The sequence below is a fragment of the Drosophila virilis genome, chromosome 2 (genome assembly GCF_030788295.1).
Source record: "Drosophila virilis strain 15010-1051.87 chromosome 2, Dvir_AGI_RSII-ME, whole genome shotgun sequence".
Lineage (NCBI taxonomy): Eukaryota > Metazoa > Arthropoda > Insecta > Diptera > Drosophilidae > Drosophila > Drosophila virilis.
The window spans coordinates 3,608,172-3,631,833 of NC_091544.1; the positions used below are offsets into that span (position 1 = coordinate 3,608,172).

Genomic DNA, 23,662 nt, shown 5'->3' on the forward strand with positions numbered 1-23,662 from the left:
TTTTAACGGCATCTATTCGCGCTCGAAACGCGCTTCGTTCCACTGGGAACAGTCCAGCTTCAAAAGTAAACAACAACAATTGTGAGAGCATGCAAAAACTAAATAACATTCCAAGCTCGTCCCGAGTGCCAGTTAACAATATTATACAGTTTCTACGATAGTTAATAAATCTCCACCAATACGACTTACGCTTATATTTGCCGGCTCTTATAGAACCGCCCAAGTTGCCCGTTCAATTTACATTAGCAATTTGCATTGATGAACTACGTCGCGATGCGCGGCGTGCATATTAAAAATCCAAGCATAATAATCATCGATATTCAAAGGCCTTAAAGCAAGGCAACAATATCAGCAGCAGCAGCAGCAGCAACCGCAGCCGACCTTTGAACTCGACCAGTCGCTGCCTGTCTATCTCTGTGCGTCGCTGTGTGTGGGTGTGTGTGCGTGTGCGTGTGCGAGTGTAAAAGTGTGAAAAAGCGCAAAATAAATATTAAAAGCGAAACGTGCATGGATTAGAAAGCATAACCAGCAGCTGAAACAATAACAATAAGAACAACAACAACGCGGGAACAAGAAGCAGCAGCAGCAGCAGCAGCAGCATCCGCAGCGCAGCCAGTTTATTGAAACAGCTCGGAAAAGAGGTTAGTATTGGCAGAGCGTCTAGTTGTTGTTATTGTTTTGGCCATGCTTTATATTGCCTTTCGCTTAAGTTTTTCCTTGCCACCTGGCCGACCGCTTTTCCATTAGAGCAACGCGCGCTGCTGCATAATTTAAGCAAAGTTTTCCACTCGCACAGCTTTGCTCCCCTCTCCACCCGCACTCCTCTCTTATCTCAGCTGAACGTGCGGCCGCTCTGTTCTGTTATTTGTGCTGAGTATTTTTGGCTGCGTGCATCAACTGAGGCACACCTGGCCCAACCGCATATGCAGCAACAATCAGTTGACACCGCACCCGTTCCCCCTACCCACCTACCCGTTCTCCTACACCTCTAATCATCTTGATTTATGGCAATCGAAGGCGACTCTGGCCACAGACTGCGAACTGCTGTTGCCGTACGCTTGGCTACCTGCTATTTACATACTCGACTGCCTGAGCACAAATTTCGCTCAGCTGGAAACTAAATAATTATATGGCATAGTCCCCAATTGCTCTGTAGCTTGGCTCCGACAAGGATCTGGGGCTGAGCTAAACGAACATTTATGCTAAGCTCGAGTTATGTGCCACTTAAGAGGCGTGGCAGCCAGCTAAGGCACATTCACCAGCCGCACTCATACGCCATGTGGTACGAGCAGCAGCCGCATCCTCATCAAGAATGAATTAAAAGTTATTTTAAATTCGTGACATTCGCCTAATTTTGCATGTCTGTTTCTGCTACTTTGCCCAAGGGCTCGGTGTCACGAGAGTCGCTTGGCAGTCAGCAGCTGACACCTGCCAGACTGCCTCGCAGTTACATTTGTGACTGTATCACATACATACACACACACACACACACACACACACATGCGGGATAGAGTCAGTTGGAGTGAATTAAATTTCAAATGTTTCTTAATTTACTTTTTCGGTTTCGCGTTGACAGTTCAAATTGCTATAACAAATTTTCTAACGTTACGCATGCCATTCATTCATTTCACTTTGCACTTCCACACGCACACACACACACACACCCACACGCACGCACACATACACATGCTCACTGGGGGGCACACATGCATAAGTGAAATATTATGTACAACTGTCGAGTTTGTTTTCTCTTGCTTTTTTCGCGTGCTTTCTTTCATTTTTTTCTTGATTTTCTTTTCATTTTTTTTTTTTTTGTTGAAAATAAATGAAGCCATTCGAGCGCAATCAGAGTTTCCCATTAAAGCGTGCCACACACGCATTGGCGTTGCGAATTGATGACAGCACAACGCAATGCCATATAGGATACGCATAAAAGCAAGGACTGCCTGCCGGAGTGGCAGCATTGCCTGTCGATGTGTTGTCAATGTAGTTGTTGTTGTTGTGCCTGACACCGAAGGTAGCCAGAGAATGGCAAGCTGATTGCCACAAACGAAACACTAAATCCCAGCGATTGATTTCGCAATTGTGTGTACGGTTAAGCCATTCATTGGCAGTAATAAGTCATGTGCCCGAAAGTCAAACAAATGAATATTAAACAAATTTGGATTTAAAACAGTTGCTTCTTGTGGCCCATACAGTTTGTTGAGAGTCAGAAGAAAACAGTTGCCCACAGTTGCCCACAGATCGTCGTCACATATTGGTTTGATCTCCAGTCATCCTTGGGATAGGAGACAGTATTTCGTGGCGGCTTGGGGTATTCGGTATTTTCAAGTATTTGATCCAAAAATGAATGATAGCTTTTTACTTTCAGTCTTCAACAATGTATCCACAAGTCGCAAACGTAGCGAGACGCATCCACATAATTTTTAATTATAAAAATTGATTCAATATACATTGCCAAACGATTTTCGGTCAGCAAAATATTTGCATTCCAGTACAATATTTTTTATCTAAGAGTAAGGCATTTCTCTATAGAGCATGATTTTCAACTTCTTTTTCAACTTCTTTTTTTAAATTCATGTGTCTGATCTGACCAGCTCTGACATACACGTACGTTACCAGAAAAACAATTATGTGTAATAAGTTTTTTAATATGGCGACAAGTGTAAAAGAATTGACACAAAAAATCGAATTGACGTAGTCGGTTACATTGCCACTGCTCAAAGTCACAATCGAGATTATTATTTGTGTATATATTGTGGGACAAAAAAGATTTGCACATTTTTAACAAAATTAAATTGTTCGCTACAGACAGGCATACAAAAATGCAGTTTCAATTTTGTATAAAAAAATTAATGAAAACAGAGGAATCTGATAAAATACCATTCAAACAATAAAATAATACTACGGTATGTGAATTGAATCTTACTCGGGCTGGCACTTTTTTATTATTTTATGGGATTTGCATTTTTACGCAGTTGCAAAGTTGTTAGTTTTTTGTTTTTGGTCCCGTTTTGTTTAAGTGAGAAGCATGTAGAGAGGCGCTTTTTGCAGTGCAGCGTTGCCACAAAGTGTAAAGTGCACATGGTGGCAATGACGTAAATTAAGTTGCTTTTTGCATTGCATACTTTGCGGCCGACACGCAAATCCTCTAGTCTGACGCACTTGAGAACTTAGTTTAACGAGCCGAAACAAGTGGCTGCCATCAATTTGTATCTGCAACTGTAGCTGTAGCTGTATCTGTATCTGTATCTGAAAATGTATCTGTAGCAGTGGCTGCTGCTGTTTAAGCCCATCTGCTTGGGAATTTGTCTATTTGCTTTTGGCGCGCAGCTCTAAAAACCGTTTACAATTTGCAGTTAACTCAGGATGCAAACAAAATTACTGCGCGCAAAGTAAATAAATACTCGCACTTGAGAAACTTTTCTCGAAACTCGTTTGGGGCTTTTTGCAAACAGCAACCAAATTGAAATTAAATGTAGTGCAACTCAATTACAACTTATTGCAGCCACAATATGCTTGGCCCAACGCAGGCGGATGCGTGACAACAATTTTTTGTATGCTATTTTTTTTTTTCTTATTTTGTCGGTTCATGTCTTTGCTTCAATGGCGCTTCAACAAAATGAAATTAGTGTCAAAACGTTGCATTTTCAACTGGCCGCGGTCCACCACGGCCCGGTCCATTGCCGGCCCGTCAATTCAACCTCCATTCGCACGGCAAACGGCTTGGCTACTCGCGCAGCTCTTGAGTTTTAGGCGACAGCCAGACGCCGTGGATGATGACGCTGTCGACGCTGACGTCAAGTGATGGCCAGGCATCCCAGCCCGTCCGGGAAAAGTGGGCGTAATCGTTCTGCTCGTTATCCATGCAGCCGGCGGCATTTCTAGCAGCGATGTCAACTAACAAAATTTTCCATGTCCCGTCGTTAGTCCTGGCATTGCAGTTGTTGTCTTTGTTATTTTTAGGTTGCCATGGCATTTTTACTTGATTAGGGCTATAATGCGAAAAACAACTCAAGTGATAAGCTTGCCGATTACCTGCAAACCGTTCGTGTAATTCAAGCACATAGAGATACAATACATTTGGTATATCACGCTCAGATCTTCTGCTAACTAATCTGATTGCTCTCTTATAAGCTCTCGATAAGCTTTTTTAAATATCTTCAGTCTTGGGTGAGAGCATTAGTTTATTGCCTGTTGGCAATCCTTCGAGCGCATCAACTACAGGGTATGCGCCGAGTGAATGAATTTGATGAAGTGGCTGCAAAAAAAGCCGCGACAAGCTTTGGGGTGGGCGAATGGCTGGCATAAAAAAAAATTTATTCATTGGCTAAGGTGAAAGGCGTTGTTTTTGCCTTCCGCTCTTGTTTACCGTTGAGCTCTTTTTGTTTTTTGCTTGCTCTCGTTTCTTTTCTTTTTTGTTTTGTGTTTTCTGCTTGCAACGCGATGCTTTTGCTAACAATTTGAATGGGATTTGGGCAAAGTGCATTGCCCTGCAGCAAAAGCAAGAAAAACAGCTACCATAGTCCAGATGAACTGCATTGTGGGCGGGCGTAGGTAAATGAAGTGCACGGCCCGGCCGGGGTCAGTCTGGGCTAGAATTGAAGTGTGGAACGTGGTCGAGCTTTGATTAACTTCCATCAGCGCTGGGGTATCTATTCAGAATTAAAATTTATTGCCAATTTGCGGCAAATTCGATTAAGCTTAAGTTCGCGAGCACAAACGCAAAGCAGAACAGACCGAAGCGGAGCAAATTAAGGCGTAGCGAAGCAGGAAAAACACTCAGCCGGACATGAAAGTGAGCCTGGGAATTTAAATCCAATAGATAAAGACAGACGGCCTAGCTGGCCGCCACACAGGCCCGAGCCCCTCAAACTGAAAGTTGAAAAGCTGTTGAAGTTTATTGGAAAAATATTCAAATCACGTGGGTGGTCTCAGCTCATCGAATGCCAGCCACCAGCCACCAGCCACCAGTCAGCAGGCAGGCCAGTGATAAAAACGGCAAAGAAATTACTTATAGATTGAATGAAATTGTCTGGGCCAAGACCAAGGCTGGCCAAATCGCTTTGCTATATTTTTGATCAATTTAAATGCCAGTCTAAGACAACGAAGTCTCTAATGGCGGCGCCTAAGCCTTGGCTTTAGAGTGCAGGCCCTTGGCGCTCGAATATAAGTATATTTTTAGCTTAGCCAAGTAATTAAAATCACAGTCTGTCTGCCAATGCGAATGGCTAAATGATGAGCTCGAACACGAGCCTCACCCGGCTCGAAAAAACTTATCTAATAAGTGTCAGTCGAGCCGTGACAGCAGGCGCAACAGCGACAAGGCCTAAACGACCGACATGGCCAATATAGTAGTCCATATTAACGTGCTGCGGTTGACCTGGCAACTTGTTTGACCAAAAAAGTTTCACTTTCACTGTGGTAGGAGCTGCTCCTATCACCTTCACGGAAGGCGTTGAAAAATCAATGCCTATAAATCGCTTGACGTCTGTTTGGGCTTGTTTATGGCACAGCGATTTATGCGCCGCATATTTATTTATGAACAACAATTTGCCGGCTGCTTTAAGGCCACGTTAATGCGATGACACCAAAAGGGCCGACTCCCGACTTGAGTGGAAGCAGTCGTAAATTAGCAGCGGCCGGCAACAAATGTAAATAGTTCAATAACAAAAGCAATACCAATTCCAATACCAATAACAATAACAAGCTGCAGGCCAAACGTCCGTCGCATCGGACCAGGCTCAAACGCTGTCTGGGGCCGGCAATAACAAGTTGACATGTTTTATTTATGGAGCAAACGTAGACGACAAGCGACAAACGACAAGCGACAAACGACATCGAGAGTAGCTGTTAAAATTGTTTTAATTTTCTGTGCGTACAACAAGAAAATGAACAAGCTGCTGCCACAGTCACTAGGTCAGAGGTTAGCAAGTCACACAAGTGCCGGCAACTCGGCCGTTTTGTAGCCAAACTTTGGCCAGTTTTGAGCATTGTGAAACATTTATTTGTTGGCTTGGCTAAAATTAAACAAATTTAAGTGCAATGCTATAATTATATTAGTAAAATATATATTTGTGTACAAATTGGACTTTGACAGGCATCTCCCAACACAGATGTTATTGGAATATATAAGATACAGGGCTAAATATCTTAAAATATTTTATGATCAGTCAAATATAACGTATTAGCAAAACAATAATATTCAATATCTCAGATATCGAAATTACCTTATTTTTAATTTCAAGCGAGAGTAGAGAGTAAAAATGTTCTGGACCTGATTGCAGCAACTTCCACAATTTTCTTCTAGGCGTTACGAAGGAGTTTAATGACGTACGCACATATAGCTGAACTGTGTAAAAGAAGTTGTTTTAAACATTAAAATTCAAGAATTTCTTTCGACTTAAATATCCTAAAATCTTTGTATTAAAGTATTAATAATTAATAATATTAATGATTCAGATAAGCTATGTTTAACTTTAAGACTAATTCGCTCCAACTAGACGTTGCTTGGCTTCTTCATTCGGAAATCAGAATCAGAAAATCAGAAATTTTCTCTAAAATTCGACTTGACTGTTAAATTTTTAGTAATTCAATCGAAACGAAAACAGTTTTTTGTCTAATTAATAATCAGAGAATGACAGCGAATATCGAATTTCTAGCTTTTTTTAGTCGCATATTCTCCATGGACATGGTCATGTTTCATTGGTGACATCCCTGCCCAGAGCGAGGAGGGAGGAGCATGGGTAGCTTGTATAAACAAACATGACTGCAAATGAGTGTCGCTGTGTTCTTGGCTGCCAAGTTATGTTGTTCTTGATGTTATTGTTATTGTTGTAGTTGTTGTTGTTGTTGTTGTTGTTGTTGTTGTTGCCGTTGGTTAAGTGACCAGCGGGCAAAACGCTTTTCGACCCGATGTAATAATTCAATTGCGCCGAGCACGGCCAAGATTGATGGCGCGCATTGAGAGTTGCTTTTGGCGACATTTGTGTGACGTGTCGCCAGCTTCTTCTTGAATTATGTATATGTGCGCGTATGCCAGTGTGTGTGCGAGTGTGTGCGAGTGTGTGCGTGTGAGCTTGTGTTTGCGTGTGCGCTGAGGCGCAAATGTTCAAGCTGCAAACTTTGTCAACTTTGGATAACAAAAAGGAAAATGAAGAGCAGCAGCAGAAAGTAGAAAGAAACATAGACGATGGCACGTAAAGCACACCCAAAGTCAGCACTGGATTTAACTTGGCTTTGAGAGCGGCAAGTGCCGCATCGAATCATACTTACTTATACACACTCTCAGCCAGCTGGCCCAGCCTGGCCTGGTCTGGCCTAGCTCAGCATTTATACGCATTAAAGCGACAGCCAACTTTTTGACCAACTTTGCCGCTCTCTTTTTGGTAAAGTTATCAAAAATTCCACTTGCGCCGTGAATCAAGTGTCATTTACTGATTGTACAACGGCGACACGCCCTGAGTCGCAGTCGCAGACGTAGTCGGAGTCGGAGGCTGCTGCCAGCTCTTAATCCGCTTCACATTTTATCAGCTCTCTGACACTGCTACAATGTGTAAGTGTGTGTGTGTGTGTGTGTATATCTGTGATCACGCGCACTTATAAGTTGGCTTAAGCCTGGCCCGAAGCGCTTTTAAGCGCCCTCAGCGCACAAAACTTCCCGCTTGAAGTGCGGCCGGGGCCAATGCTAAATCGACGCCTAATGCCACAACTAAGCCCTTAACTACACCATTGACAACTGGCGCACGTTGACAGTTCGCCTGGCTGCCCGACCGAAATGAATTAATCGAAGACTTGCAAAACATTTACATTTAGGACACGGCCTCCGACTGACATTTCGCACAGGTTTTGATTTTCTTGTTGCTGAAAAAAAAAAAACTGTATTTAAGAGCTCCTAATGTTGCTAAGCTACTCAAAGCTAGGCACGCTCTACTGGGAAATGTCTTCCTAGCTGAGCCCTGGCCCTGTACTGAGTTAAATTTTCAAATATCCTTGAAGAAATACATATACAAAAAAACACATACGAAATCCAGTTCCTTAAATTTGGGGTTATCGCATGAGAACAATAGCCAGAAGATGTTTTTTAGTATCACTCGAAATAGAAAACAATAAAAGCTCGGCAAAAGCGATTCATATTTAAAAACTTTTATTTATAATAATGCTAGTTAAATCCCTTAATCCATTAAATAGTAGTTTGTTAAGTGTTTTTATGCAAATTATGCACTTATTAATGCACGTTTGCATGTTTTATTAATTTTCAGATTAAAGCATCGTATTAATAAGTATATTAAATCACATTTGCACAATTTGAAAAATTTGTGACAAATTAATATTATTTGCATATTGTTAATTAAAAAACCTACTCCATTTTCTTACATCTTAGTTTGCTCGAATCTGCTTTCAGCATTTGAGTATAAATTTGCATGGCATCTGAAAATTCTTTTAATTGCCAACTGAGAAAAATTGAATAAAGTTCTCCCATGAATTTTTTCTACTTAATGAAAACGGCAGGTGACATCATTGAATCATCAGTGTTTTTTATTTGCTTCTTTAAATGCACAACTATTTGACAAAATATTAAACATTTTTCTTCTTTTTACATTCTGCACCAATTAAAAAGCGTTTATGGTCTTATACAAATTCATGAGAAGGGAGGCATGTCCGACCCCATATAGTATATATTCATTAGCAAATCGATCTCGGAAAATACAAAAACTGGAGACTTGAAATTTGGAATATATGTATATTCTCCAATGCAATACGCAAATGCAAATAGTGTTTATTGTTCATGTCGATTTCTTGTTTGTGGAAATGAAACAGGCAATTGGCATTGGCTCTTCTAGTCCTTGAACAATTGATCAAAAACATGGCTATGTTTCCCGAAATCGATAATAACTATATTGAAAGATCTGACAAAGCTTATCACAGAAGCATTTCAATTGGCGAGCAGCTAGGTGAAGAAGAAACACAGTCACTGCATAGAGTGCTAAGTATGCGGCTTACGAGCCTGTATGTGTAAGTAGGTAGATTTTTGTGTATGCATGTAGAAGGAAGCTAGAATGGTTGTTAAGGCAACTTGGCCGCAGACAAAGGGTATTAACCAGTCGAGCACTTCAGGCTAAAGAGCTCTTATTGGTTCTATTTTGTAATTTTTGCTATCTTGTGTATCAGATGTTTTTTCAGTTCATTTTTGTGCAAATTTGGTCAATGTTTTGCATAGAACCGAGCACACACACACACACACACACACACACACAAATACACACATCTGCTGTTGATAATGTTAACAAAATTCTGTGTAGACCAACAAAAACGAAAAAAGCGAAAACAGCAACAATATAAGTTACCATCGAAATTTGCAGTCAACAAAAATGGCGCATGTGTCGATATGCTTTCTGCATGTGCATCGGAAAGCAAATGTAAGCAGCGAGGTTTGGGTAAAAATCAAAAATCAAAAATCCAGCCATGGCCTTAAACTATGGCAAGCATGTGACTGAGCCAGAGGACTTGGTTCGCAGCTAAGCATTTCCTCAATTTATTGGTGAAATACGTTTCGTGCCAAGAGACTTTTGCTGCTCGTTGGCCGTTGGCTGGCTTTTGTAATATTATGTAAATGTGGCAAGTTTATGGGTTTGTGCATGCGCTGCGTACGCCTGGCATGCGAGTTTTGAGTGAAGTTTGCCCATTATTATACATGGGCCTATACAAAGGCAGCGGCCGACTGACCGGCCTGGCCCAAAAGAAGGGCAACAAAAATATTGCATAATTTTTTGCTTGGCCAGCGCCTGGGCCCAGAGCTGGCTAAGTGACAGTGAAGGACATGCAGGCAGCTCAAATAAGCAGAAAATAGACAGCACGCCGAGTCGAGAGCGGGATTTGGCAGGAAACTAAAAAAAAAATAAACAACAACAACTCATGCACAGTCAGTTGAGTTAACAATTGCAATTTTTACATTCAAGCTTCGGCTCTGTGCCCCTTGTGCGAGCTTTGTGCATGCTGAACATTTTACTGCTCGCCTATCCACTGACAGATAAATCAATCAAATTGTGTTTTTTTTTTCCTACGCATTCGCATGGCAAGTCATAGCTGAAAATTGCACACATGTGCGAAATCGAAATGTTATGTGCAGTCAAAGATTTCCAATTAAAATTCCCCCTATTCCTGCTTTTGTTATCTCCCATTCAAAGCAAAAATTGCTAAATTAGCTTAAGGCTTAGCAATTGTGTCCATGTGTGTGTGCGTGTGTGTGTGTGTGTGTGTGTGTGCCTGCCATCAACTTTTGTATAATCGAAAAACTTTTACACTTATACAATGAAGCACCAATGGGGCAATGATTTTCAACAAAAAGCCACAAATTTTATGTGCATATAACGATATCCGGCACGGAGGGCCCCCCTCCAATTTTAACATGGCACTACGAACTAATACCCTGCGGTAGCGATAGAAAAAGTAAAATTCACTCCTTTGACGTGCAGCTTTGAAGGCATAATTAATCATTTTGTGGCGGGTTTGGAAAAACTTTTAACTAAAAATTGGCATCAGCATCAATTTTAATTTACCCGATCGGGTTAGGTTAGGAGGGCGGCTGTTGGCAGCGTTAATTATACAATTAGCTTGCTTTTTGCCTTGCTAAAAAGGGAATTGGCAAATGCTGCGGCTGATTGTTAATAATCAAGTATACGCCGCATGGGCGTATGGTACTATAGGAGCACAGAGAAAGTTTTGAGAGCCGCGTGATTTGCGTTTTTCGCTTTTAGTTAACAATTTGTCTTGAACTGTCGACTGTGGATATTGCGCATTTTAAACAATTTGCGGTCGTATCAATATTTGCCGAATGTGTTTTGAATAAGAAATGAGGTCGAAACCCGTATAAAATGTAGACGGCAGGCAACCCTCAATCCCCACGACGTGTAAATTCATTAAAAATTTGCTGCCACAGAAGCGAAACATGGCGCACAATACACAAATCCGCAACGCAAATAAAAATGTTTGCGGCCTGAAAGTGAAACAGAAAGCTTGTGTGATAAAAGTCCCCAAAGCCGGGTGCCGAGCGTCTGCTGCCGTATGGTGAAAGGAAAGTGGAAAGGATGCTAAACGAACTATTTGAACGTCTATAAATAAACACGGAAACCCATTGGAGAAACGTATTTGGGACTACAAACATAAATCGAATCTTATTTATTTTGCTTTAGCAATTTTTCCAGCCCAAGTGTTGCTCTGCAAAGATAAAATATATTGAAGACCTTAACCCGTCTGTTGACCCAACACAGCGCAGTGTCCCCCTCGGCTCAACATTTGTGGTTGTTTCAAATGGCCTAAGCCCCTGCAATACCCTTTTAAAATAGAAGATCCTGTAGGTTTGCGGACTAAGCAAATTTAATTTTAAACACTTAAAGTATGGACTTACGCTGTTTCGTATGAAAAAATGTGGTCTATTTCGGTTTACTTATATATTGCACGACCTAATTATATTAATATTCAATTTAATTTAATATTGTTTCGTAAGGGCATTCGAGGTGCGACCTGATTGCACAAAAAAAATCATTTTCTTGTTGCTTTATTTATGTGTACACACTTTGCCAAAAATTCGGGTCAACATTATGGGCAGCAATGCTTTTAAATATGCTTTGGAATGGGGCGCTTGCAATCCGGGGTCACTGTGCGTGTTGTCTCTAGCTGCTATTTGAAGGCATCTGCCGCTGCTGCTGTCGCTGCTGCTGCTGGACCCGTTCTGGCTGCTTATGTGTCTGTCATCCGACTCTAGTATATTCTCTCACACAGAAAATTGCAAACAAACACACACGAGCTGCGAGAGCGCAGCGAATGAATGAATAAATAAACCAGAGGCCCCCGGATTCTTCCGCTGCCCTCGGATCATGAGTGGGTGGGGAAATGGGGGGTGGGGGGGTGACTGTGGACCGTGGGGTGCACTCGAAACATTGTCTGTGTCTGGGTCTGTGACTGACTGTGCTGGCATTTTTGGACAACGAGTACGGCAAATGAAATGCCGCGCAAGAATTTATAGAAATTTATTTGTGCGCCGCACTGGCTACAAAGTAAACAAATCTAGAAACGTGCCAGTGTCCCGGTCACAGAAGGAGCACACGGCCCGGCGCTGGCAAATACACCCACGCACGCCCTCTCAGATTTTGGAATGTGTATGTGCGTATGTGTTTTGTGTGTGTGTGTGTGTCTGTGTGTGTTGCGTATCACAGAGGACACGCACGCACATTTGCCGGAGCATGAAAGCGAGCCTGAAATTAAATTTTCGTAAATTTGATTTGAAACGCGTGCGTGGTAATTCATTTAACGCACCTCCGCTGCAGGTGATTGCAACAATTGAAACTGCTTTTTATATTTAATTGCCTGTTTATGCGTCAATCAGGTTAGCCACAAGGCCTGCTCACAAAATACAGGCATGCGGTTCCATAATTGTTCCCCAGCCACGCCTTGGGCTCTTGAGATTTTGGGCACGTTGTGTCACGTTCTTCAAAATATGAAACGTCTACTGATTTTTAATGAAGCCAACTTTCTGGCCAAAGGTACAAAGTCAGAAAACTAGCGCAGCCCAAAACACAAACATACAACACACACAATATCCCCAAGCGGAGCGAGGGCACAGGACATGGAAGAATGAAAAAAGTTCACAGCTCTCTGATTAATACATACGTGTACTAAACGGGCGCAGTGCTCGGACCTGGCTGCTGTCACCTCTAAAGTCCGGCAAGAGTGTTACGGTCATGTACGCAATAATTAAAAGTATCGAAACTTCACAATGTGCAAGTGTATGTGTGTGTGTGTGTGTGTGCGAGTGTGTATTTCTGTGCGAATGTGAGCACTTGTCGCTTGGGCGCGCGGCTAGCCACTCTCTGTGGCTGATTGCGAATACAAAGATTGAATGGGTGGGCCCGGGGCAGAGCAGGGCGTAGTGTAGATGCCTGGCGAAAAGATATGCCACGTTACGTATACGACATGTGGCCGATGGTCTCACTGTTGTGTGTGCGGTACGTGAGCTTTAACAATCGTATGGGATTCTTTCGCTTCTTCTGCTGTGTTTGCCCTGCTCCGCCCTGTGTGTGTGTGTGTGTGTGTGTGTGTGTGAATGTGTGTTCCAGTTGCCTGGCTAGTCAATTTAGGAGCATGGCATAGATTGCCAACACACACACACGAAACAAAGCAAACGACAAATAAACAAACAAACGAACAAACGAACGAAACGTAACGTAACGTTACAAACGAAACGTTGCCATTGCCATTCCCATTCCCATGCCCATTGTCCTAGCTGCTGCACACGAAACGTGTGTATAAATAAAAACTTTGCAGCAGTTGCCCCAAGCTGGGAGCAGGGAGATCCCGAGCTGTGGTCTGAGCTGAAGCCAGATATCGAGATAGCCCCTCGGTCCAACAGCCCAACAGTGGCCCATCAAGCGTGCGCTGCCCTTGCTAATACAAAAAGCACACTTAAGTTATTGTTACTGTTATTTAGTTAGTTTACGCCACTTTGTATTATGTGTGCGTGTGCGTGTGTGTGTGTGTGTGATTGTGGGTGCTCTTTATCTGTGACCGTATTTGCTTTTTATTGTTTGGCATTTCTTGCGAATCCACAACCAAAACCAAACACCCAACCTGAACCCCGTCGCCGCCGAGCCGTTCGGGGCAACAGCTTCACATTGATTTGATTGATTCGAGCTGCGTCAGCTGGGCGCGTGTGTGAATAGAAGGGAAAAAAAAACCACCAAAAAACAGAAGTAAAATAAAAGCGGCTGGCGCCAAAACAAACAGAAATGTGTGCACCGCAAAATTGTTTGAAATTGAACAATTTTCAATAAGGGCGCGCCTGCGATCGACGCCGTAAGTGCTTTAACGCTGAAAGTCTTCAATTGAATGAATGTTGCAATTTAATTTTCCAATGCATACAATTTCAATTATATATATATTTACACAATATTTTAAAGTCTGGGTCTTAAAAGAATTCTCCAAAAAGCCTTCTTATTTTTGTGAGACTTATGTGTCATTAAATACAAACATAAAGATAAATACAAAATAAAAAATATTGATACAAATTATGAGAATATCAAATAAAATGATTTTATCATGCACTTTACGAAAAATGTTTGAAAACTATAAATAAAACACATTTACTACAAAACCCAAAAGGATCCATATGTATATATAGAAACAGTACAGAACTACGCCAGGGACCATTTGGCGTTAAATCAAAGGGCTTTTTACACGCCAGCACACATTTTAAAATATATTCCCAACAAGATACAAATATATTGCATAGGCTTAGGTGCTCAGCTCTACTTCAATTTTTATTTATTTATTTTTTTTTGCACCGCTGTCAGCAACATGAAAATGTACTTTGCATGAATTTGTACATTATGCTCGATTTTTTATTTATGCATCAAGCGGGCAACCCAAATACGTCACATGGGTGTGCGTAAGCTGCAAACGAGTGAGAGTGTGTCTGTGTGTTTTAGCTGGCGTTTATATGTATTTGTTTGCCCGTGCGCAGTTATGTTGCCTACTTACGGCTACTTTCAGCTGAATGCCACACCCTAACTTTATTCTCGCGTGCCATGCAGCAAACGAGGTTAAAAATAGAATTTAAATGATGCCTAGTTACATTAGCAGACGTGTTTTTCATACCATTTAAAATGATTTAGAATTTAGTTATGAAAACCAAGCGAAAATCTAGTCGCAGCTTGCCAGATCTCTGCTCTTTTGTCGACCATTCACATATCCAAATAGTAATAAATAAGTAAAATATAATTTGCTGTTGTTTTACAATATTATTTAATGGATTCAATCTTTGCGCTGTGATAATAGAAGTAAATACTATAAACATAATAATATAAGCGATTGATTGTCATCGATTTTATTGTTCAACTTTTAGAGTCACGCACAAATATACTGGGTAAATGCATGCGGGCGTCCTGCGGAGCTCTATTAAAATTTAATTGTACAAACGAGTTGTCAGGGCAACGCTGCATCATGATGTAAACGAGAGCAAAAACGAGTGGGTTGTGCCGGACATTTGGTGTGCCAGACAAGGCCAGGCAAGCCGAGCGAAACAAAGCTAACAAAGGGCAGGTGCGAAATGCGCACAAAGGAGCACTTACTTAGCGTGTTTAGCAGCAGAAGCACAGCTCATCATGCTGCGCACAGGGAGCACAGGACAATCAATGATGAGCTGGGCAAATGACAAATAAGATGATTATCAAGTGAGCAGCAGAGCGAGCACCGGCTCAAGCACTGGATGCCCACAGGCAGAGTCAGGCTCAGTGTCAGGCAGTCCTGGTGTGCTGGTGTCCTGCTTCTCAGGGGCTGGCCGGGTCTCTAAGTTGTCGCAGTTAATGTTCACTGCGCAAACATTTTAATAAAAATGTCAGATTATGCCTGCTGACAGGTCGCGTGACACGCTGCCAGCGACAGGCGGCGTCTGCGATGATGTCGCTGGCTTCAAGTGTTCCTGGCAGGCCTGCACCCGGCTGATGTATTTATGATGGGCTTGGGCATGGGTAAGAGCCGTAGGATGAGCCATGTTCAGCAAATATGTGAAGCACGTTTTGCGATTTTCTGATTTTTTTTTTTCTTCTGTTTGCTGCAAAAACCATTTGAGAGCCTGTGCTGCGCATCGGCTTACAGTTTAGTTTATTTGCGTGAAAATATTTAAAGCGGGGGACACGCGACGGCGACATCGGCGACGGCGGCATCAGAAATCAACGCATGTAGGCCTCATAATTCTGTCAGCGTCATAAACGCGTCGCTAGGCTCAACATGGCGGCTGCATGCGCCCGGAATAATAAACGACTATATCCAATTCAGCTCAAACCCTCAGCCTCAACGGCTCACCGCTTACCGCCGGAACATATGTTCATGTGTTACACACACACACACTCATGCACACTGGCACGCTTTATGTTTTAATTTGATTTGATTTGTGTTTTGCAGGACGCCGTATGTGCAAATATTGTTAAGGCAACCAAATTTGATTTATCACGCGCGGCTCACTGCGCCCCGTGGGTGTAAGCAGGTCGGTCGGATGTTTTGGGGCATGCAACAACATGCTGCGGGCGTCTTAATTGGTTTTTGTGCGTGCGAAATTTGGCCATGCCAAATACGACGCCCATGGGGCGACAATTAGCTGCAGTCAATGGGTAGCTGTGCAAACAGGATATAGTTAGTTGGGGAGTCGGCTGTCAGATGCTGTTAAATGCCCTCAAGCAGCAACACCAAATAGTTGGCAAAACCTAAATGCCACATTGTGTGGCAATTGCATAGCAAAAAGCTTTTGGCCCAGCTGCCAAGCAGCAGCAGAGCGCTTAAGAACAGTTCACACTACTCCAAATCTAACTATTGCCATTACGAGAGATTCACATCTAAATAGATATAATGTGCAAATTAGATAATACTCTTGGGATTGAGACACATTTTTGCTTAACAATTGTTAAATGTACTAATTGTTATCTACGGAAGCTAATATTAAACGGGGACAAACCCTTTTTAGAATAATAATATATTGTATATATATCGCCAAATAAGTTTTGAAAATTTTCAACAAATTGGCAAGTTGTCACTTTTTTTTACCTCTTGTATGTGGAAGAGTAAGTTAACTGGAGGGCTTCTAAAGTATTTTTCTAGGCATGTTCTGACATAACAAGCTGCCAAATCCTTTCTGAAATATTGTCACGTATTGAATAAGAAATATACTTACAGGGTATCTCATAGACTTCCTGCAAGCCATATTTGGCTGGTGTGAACGATGCTTAAGAAACAGCAGCAGCTGCAGCTTCAGTTGCCGGTGGCCGCGCTTAGAATTTAACTGCAATTTTAATTATGCAGCAGGCGGTGGCGAGAGCGAGAGGGGCGTGGCTCAAGGGCGCGACGAGGGCATCGGTCAAAGGCTGGCGCAAGAGGCAGCTAGTGAAAATTATTAAAAAATAGCTAAAACTTTGCCTAGTGCATTACGAAATCGTGCGCGTGAGGGCTTTGGGGTGGCAGGTGGACCGTGGGCGGTGGGGTGTGGGGAGGCTGAGAAGACAGCTGCCTTGTGGCTGAAATGCAGCCGGCCCTAACAGGCAAACTGCATAAAATGTAACAGGCCAGCGTCAGCGTCGGTTGGGTCGAGACCCGGCAGCATTCAGAAACAATTTGCTGCAGATTATGAAAATTGCTTAAGAAATTAAATTGCTGCAATGGGTCGCGGCTGCGGCGGGGCAAGGACTATCAGTAGGACCCGGGCTGGTGGATGTACAATGGGCTGCGGTCGCGTCGGCAACAGAAAATTTGCATTTCCATTTGTGGTTAGCGGCAGGTCGGCGGAGGCGGAGGCGGAGGCAATGCCTTTGATTTGCCTGGCACGTAGCATAAAGGCAAATGGGGAAAAGGATTTTTGCTGGCTGTCGACTTCCTGCGGCGGCTACTAATTCAATTTGCAATAACCACAAGAACAGCTCCACCAAAAGCAGCAACAACAACAACAACAACAACTTTAACTTGGCAATGCTCTAATTATGTTGCGTGGAGCGTTTGGTCAGCAAAGCAGCTTAGGACATGAACTTTATTAAAAATATTTGCTCATTCGCCCCGTGCTCAGGTCATTTATATACTTTTCAGTTGTGCTGCGAGTAAAATTTTTATGAGCCCCTGGTTCGGTCCGCGCCTAGGCCTATTTTGGGGCACAGAGCACGCGCTCCGCCTATAAACTTCAGCTCGAGTTTTGCTTATTTTGTGGCCCGCTTTTTATACTGTTCAATTAGCATAATAGGCACACAATGAGTCCGAGCGCGGAGACGCGACTGATCCTTTTGCCAAATAAATAAATGCATAAATACTTTGCAAGGCAGTTGTGGCCACAAAGGGAGAAAGGGAAAAAGAAAAAGGGAAAAGGGGAATCAGTGCCATCCCTCGAATGCTAGTGCTCATTTTGAAAATGGACACACGTTTGTGTTTCTCTGGAGATCGGACGTGAAAATTGCAGTCTCGTGTGTGTGTGCGCGTTAGTGCACCGCTGGCAGCAGGCATAAACCAAGAAAGTGACATTGACACTGTATAAAGCCCGCCCCAGGGCAATCCATACAAATCCCGCTTATAGTGGGTAAACTATACGCAACTGCTGCCTCTGGCAGCCGGAGTGTTATACAAATTAACAATATTTTAACAAAAAAAAATTACCGCGTGCAGTGCGTGAGAACAAGTTCTTGCAAAACTTAAGCTGCGCTCAGCTGATCGCAACTCAAGTGCGTGTGTGTGTGCGCGAGTGCAGCAAAGCTTTCGCGAGAGAGCTTTCAGCTTGCAGCTGCACTGATAGTGCTGGCAAAACAGTCACTGCAGTGACAGTGCTGACACTAAAGTCACAATTTGTGATCAATCACTTGTTACAAAAATACGGGTTATTTTTGTAATTAAGTGTAAAAAACTTGTTTTGTTTTTATTTTTTATTCTTTTTTCTCCCTGTGGGGAAAAAATTATAACAAAGTAAAGAACAATGGCTACAAACAACCGACCCCAAAACAACGAAGAAATTCATTCGCCAATCTACCCGCTGCCGAACAGCTCAATAATATCCCCTACAAATATAGCCGCTAATGTCGATCGCCTCGACGGAAGCAGGCCACTGGAAGATTTTTACCAATATTACAACAACGTGCTCGCCAGTAGTGCAAACCGGAACGGCGCCTCCACCTCGCTGTCAGCCGGTACCCAGCAATGCTCGACTTGGCAACCGCAACAGCACGGCACTGTCAGCACAACGACAGCAACAACCACCACAACCACAGCGTCATCCAGCAGCGGCTGCAGGACATCTGCCTCAACAGGCACAAGCCGCGCCGCTTTAGAGCCCATCGGGACCCGCCCCAAAGCCGCCAATCCGACCTTGCAGTCCACCCCTTATGGCACCCAGGCAGCTGGTTCTTGTGTCACAAACCCCCCTCTGCCTCCCATAAAGAACGCAGGTGCTACGCTAGCCTTCGAAGAGCCACTGGTAGATTGGCAAACGGTTTCCGCAAAAAAACGGCGTGGGACTACATTATTATCCGAAGGCGTAAAAAAAGGGAAGCAACTAAATAACCGCAACACCAGCCGCGCTGGAGCTAAGCCCGCAACTCCCAGTACCGCTTCGGCAATTAGCAACAGATATGCCTCCCTTGAGCCTCAGGAAGACGCCTCTGTAATCGATGACGGCGAGATGGACACTGCCGACGAAGCGCCTCCAGTCACAGACCAACAACAATCAGCGAAAAAGATCTCCAAACCCAGGCCGATAACAGTCCCTGGAGTCAGCGATATTGTCGCAATGGAGCGAACCATAGATCAGGCAGTGGGCGCAGACGCCTATGAATTCAAGGTCTCTCCCTCTGGCTATCTAAGAATTTACGCCAAAGATGCCGACACCCACAGAGCAATTGTCCGCAAGCTCACTGAAGTGAGAGTGCAATTTACCCACTTCTGCCTAAAGGAAGACAGACCATACCGCGTTGTGGTTAAAAATCTGGCCGCTTCCACTCCCAGAAGCCAGATTGAAGCTGCCTTTACATCGCACGGCCATATTGTGACGAACCTTTACAACCCGGGCGCCAGACAGCCAACAAGTGATGCAGACTCCACCAACGACTTTCCAAGTCGCAACTTCTGGTTTGTCGATCTCAAGCAGTCTCTTAACAACAGGGAAGCGCTGCGGCTCAACAAGGTTGGCCGCCAACGGGTCACTATTGAGCTTCCGAGGAAGAACAATAGTATAAGGCAGTGTTTCCGCTGCTTCGAGTTCGACCACACCAAAAACTACTGTCTCAAACAGCCCAAGTGTGGTAGGTGCGGTCAGTCCCATTGGACAAACTCCGAGCAGTGCCAGGCCAAAACAGTGGCAGACCTGCGATGCTCCAACTGCGAGGGAAACCATGCTGCTTCCTATAAAGGATGCAAAAGCTATCAGGTGAGACTAAATGCCAGGCAGCCGGCCATCAATGTCTCCCCTCCTACACGATATAGCCATCCTCAAAATACACGAAGAACCACTCAGCAGTTCGTACCTTCCCGAATTGTGCAACAGGGCCTGTCGTATGCTGATGCGCTACGGCCAGGCCATCATGTACAAGTCCGCCAACCCCCAGCGCGCACTCTTCAGCCCACCGTCAATCCAATGCAGCTCCAACAACCACTGCAAGGACCTCAGGAGCAAGACGCTTCCCTTGGAGGCATCCTTCAAAACCTCCAGCAGTCCATTGCAGCACTGAATGCCGCAGTTGCAACCATTCTGGTTAGCATTAAAGAGCTAAAGGATGCGCAAGGTTCCCCGCAGCTTAGATTCCCAAAAAGCCGCAAATAATGGCTACCCAGTTACGTCTCGGATCGTGGAACGCTCGTGGCATCCTCCAAAATGCTAACGAGCTCAAGCTTTTTCTGAAAAAGCATGATGTAGACATCATGCTCATCTCAGAAACACATCTGCACACAAACTTGTACCTAACAATGGAGGGGTACGTCTGCTACCGTGCGGATCACCCTACAGGACGAGCCAGAGGTGGTGCTGTAGTGCTGGCAAAGCAGGATTTAGCACACTACCATCTACACACAGTGACCTCCAGCGACACACAGCTGGCTGCTATCATGGTGGAGACTCCCTTGGGCGAAATCCTCGTTGCGGCAGCATACCTACCACCAAACATCCCCTGGAACCGAGCGGAATTTGATTCCCTGTTTGGCCAGCTTGGCCCCAAATTCATCGTTGGAGGCGACTTCAACGCTAAGCACAGACTGTGGGGAAACTACAGAGCTGACAGCAGAGGCACTGCGCTCCATGAGGCGCTCACTCCCTGCTCAGCCCAGGTACTGGCCACCGGTAGACCTACCCACTTTCCGTACAACCGGCAAAGTACGCCTTCCTGTATCGACTTTTTTATATTCAAGGGCATCCCCAACAGCGTACTATCGGTTCGCGAAGAGTATGATCTATCTTCCGACCATCTGCCACTCCTCACAACGATCAACACGGCTGCACAAAGGATCCCAAAAAAGCGCAGGCTTGTCCTCCCTGGGTCGAACATCCAACGATTTAAGGCCGAACTAAATAGCTTGATCAACCTAAACACGCAGATTCTGTCAGTTGAGGACGTCGACGCTGCAGTACAAACCCTGTTGGACCAAGTACATGCCGCAGCCGCCAACGCTGCGCCCGCACATATCTACTCAGCCCCTACAAGCCAGCGGCCAAGGACGTTTTCCCCCATATTGGAAGGTCTTCTCGCCCTAAAAAAGCGACTGAGGAGGGAGTATGTCCGTACCCAGGACCCCACGATTGACAGGATCTATCGTCGTATTGCTAACAGGGTCAGGAAGGAGCTGATTATCTCGAAAAGAAATGCCACAGACACCATGCTGGAGGAAGCAACGGCAGACGAGAGCTCCAAATTCGCGCTGTGGAAACTTAGCAGTCGATACAAGCGGCAAGCTGCGCCAAAGTTCCCCGTTCGACTTCCCGATGACACCTGGGCCAGATCACCAATGGACAGAGCCGAAGCCTTTGCCTGCAACTTGGAGGAGCGCTTCAAGCCGTTTGAGACCGCATCGCATGGAAGGATACAGCGAGTCGCGCAAATCCTGGAGGCGCCACTCCAAATGTCACTCCCTGTATCGCCAATCACCTTCCAAGAAGTAGAGCAGGAGATGAAGAGATTAAAAAGCAGCAAAGCCCCTGGGGAAGATCGGTTGGACAACCAGACAATCAAGCTACTGCCATACAAGGCGGTGCTTTTTCTCGTCGCCATTTTTAATGCAGCTCTTCGGCTAGGTTACTTTCCAGTGGCTTGGAAGAAGGCACATATAATCATGTTGCACAAGAGCGGAAAGCCCCCTAATCAACTGGGATCCTATCGCCCCATCAGCCTCCTGCCTGCCTTTGGTAAGATTCTGGAAAGGTGCATCCTCAGAAGGGTCCTGGATACCCCGGAAATAAAACGCTTGATCCCGAAGTTCCAGTTTGGGTTTCGACTCAAACACGGTACCCCTGAGCAACTACATCGGGTCACAAATTATATTTTGGACGGCTTTCACAGGAAAGAGTATGTGGTGGCAGCATACCTCGACATCCAAGAAGCCTTCGACCGGGTGTGGCACGCAGGACTCCTCTCCAAGATAAAGGACAAATTGAATCCGCAGCTATTTAGCACCATTGCGAGCTTCCTAACTGAGAGAACCTTTCAAGTGGTGCAGGATGGAGTAGCCTCTCAAACCAAACGCATAAAAGCGGGCGTTCCACAAGGCAGCGTCTTGGGTCCCACGCTATATAGCCTGTTTACACATGACATGCCCACAGCAAATGCAAGCAGACGGAATGATCGGCAGGACCTTCTGGTGGCCACGTTTGCTGACGACACGGCAATCCTTGCAAAAAACAAATGTGTGTACGTGGCAACTGACCTCTTGCAGGAATACCTCAAGCGATTTGAAAACTGGGCTTGTAGATGGAACATCGCAGTGAACCCTGGAAAGTGCGCCACGGTTACCCACACTCTACGCAAGGACTCATGCCCCGGACTTTTTCTTCATGGTGAGCTTCTAGAGCAATATCGTCAACACAAGTACCTAGGTGTCACTCTCGACAGACGACTTACATTTAGTAAGCACGTCTCTGCAGTAACGAGCAACATCAAATCTAAGATAAGGCGAATGAGCTGGCTCCTCAACTCCAAAAACAAACTCTCGCTCCGAAACAAGGTCCTAATCTACAAGGTAATCCTTGCCCCAGTGTGGCGTTACGGGCTTCAAGTTTACGGTATAGCTGCAAAAACACACCTGAACAAAATTCGCATCATTCAGGCCAAAACCCTGCGCAAAATAACTGGAGCCGAATGGTATATTCGCACACGCGACATCGCCAAGGACCTCAAGGTTCCAATGGTGGGCGACGTAGTCAACAGGCAAGCAGCGAGCTACTCAACAAAGCTCCACAACCATCCAAACATCCTGGCGAGGAGCCTGCTAAGGAGGCGAAGAAGAAGGCGACTGAAGAGGACCTACCCAACCGACCTAATCGATCGTTATGTATAGGTGACAAGCTTCGTTAATTACACCAAAATATGTTTCTGTAATCTGTTAACCTAATTGTATAACTAATTGTAAAACCACAATCATCGCTAAGCTAAGTTATTATGTCACTCTGATAAAAGTTGCTAACATAGAGTAACAGGATACCAGATTTCTTAATAAACAAAATATAAAAAAAAAAAAAAAAAAAAAAAAAAAAAGAAAATGGACAGCAGGCAGCAAGCAGCATCATTTCCGGCTTGTTTACGCAAATCGAGCACATTTCGCATAATTTCCCATTGCCAATGCCGAGGCTGTGCCTCGCATGCCAAAGTTTCTTGCATATCAGCCAAGCGTAGGAATATAAGTATACTATATACACATATACATTTAGATGTGCGCAATGTTTTTCTTGTGGGAAATTTTATGAAAATGTTTTGCAAATTGAATGAAAACATATTGACTATGCGATGGCGATGGCGATGGCGATGACGATGAAAATGACGATGTCAACGATGGCAGCGGCAAAGAAAACAACGTTGTTGACGTTCGACATTCGACGTTCGGCACTCAACGGGGGCGAAAAGGACGCCCAGGACTAGCAGAAGCTGTGAGCATCGACAGCAAATCGTTT

The 23,662-nt window shown here is 44.3% G+C and overlaps 1 protein-coding gene across 1 annotated transcript in view; it reads left to right on the forward strand.

Annotated features, from left to right (window-relative positions):
- Positions 1-550: 550 nt before the first annotated feature.
- The window catches only part of beat-VI (beaten path VI), a 69,033-nt gene continuing 45,921 nt past the window's right edge, over positions 551-23,662 (forward strand). The window contains exon 1 of the mRNA XM_002058664.4: positions 551-641. The gene's annotated coding sequence lies outside the window, so the exon portion shown is untranslated. The remainder of the gene's footprint in view (positions 642-23,662) is intronic.